Raw genomic sequence first — 579 nt, forward strand, 5'->3', positions numbered from 1 at the left:
CTTTTGAACAGATTTTCAGTCTCAAATGCATCTCCAGTGACTGTTTATGATCAGATTTTCTTGTGAAAGATCTTTTAAATGGTTTTTATTTTGAAGTTTAAACTTTTTTTGAGCGGTTGGATCATGATGCACCTAACAAGACTCATCAGATCACGTTTACACGTGTATTTAGCTCAGCTTGTGCTTGTGATCAGCTCAACTGAGACGGATGTTCCCAGTATAAAAATCCTGTAGGATTATAAATGAGTTCCTTAAGTAAATATTACCATTGTGATTTTGTACTTTCCTGAACCGTTCCCACATTAACATATCAGACAAAATCGCTGTTTTGATGGATGTGGCTTTCCCAGACCTGTGTGTATCCGGTGGGCACGTGGAGACTTGTTTTTTGTCTGAGCAAAGCCGCAGTTTGAGTTCACACAGAGGTTGGTGGACAGTGATACAGTGTTTGGCAGCACAGCACAATTCCAAGAGTATAAAACCAAGTGCACTCATCTGTGTCCAGTCAAACCTTTTAATCATACGCTCTGTGTGTCTGTGTTTTTGGTTGGTTGAGCAGTGAAGCCCCTGTTGCGCTTT

At 40.4% G+C, this 579-nt stretch overlaps 1 protein-coding gene across 1 annotated transcript in view; it reads left to right on the forward strand.

The window, feature by feature from the left end:
* Positions 1–579, forward strand: part of LOC107737663 (low-density lipoprotein receptor-related protein 1-like) — a 130317-nt gene that overhangs the window by 54675 nt on the left and 75063 nt on the right. The window lies entirely within an intron of this gene.

Source organism: Sinocyclocheilus rhinocerous, unplaced genomic scaffold, assembly GCF_001515625.1.
Source record: "Sinocyclocheilus rhinocerous isolate Xijiao unplaced genomic scaffold, SAMN03320098_v1.1 scaffold72, whole genome shotgun sequence".
Classification (NCBI taxonomy): domain Eukaryota; kingdom Metazoa; phylum Chordata; class Actinopteri; order Cypriniformes; family Cyprinidae; genus Sinocyclocheilus; species Sinocyclocheilus rhinocerous.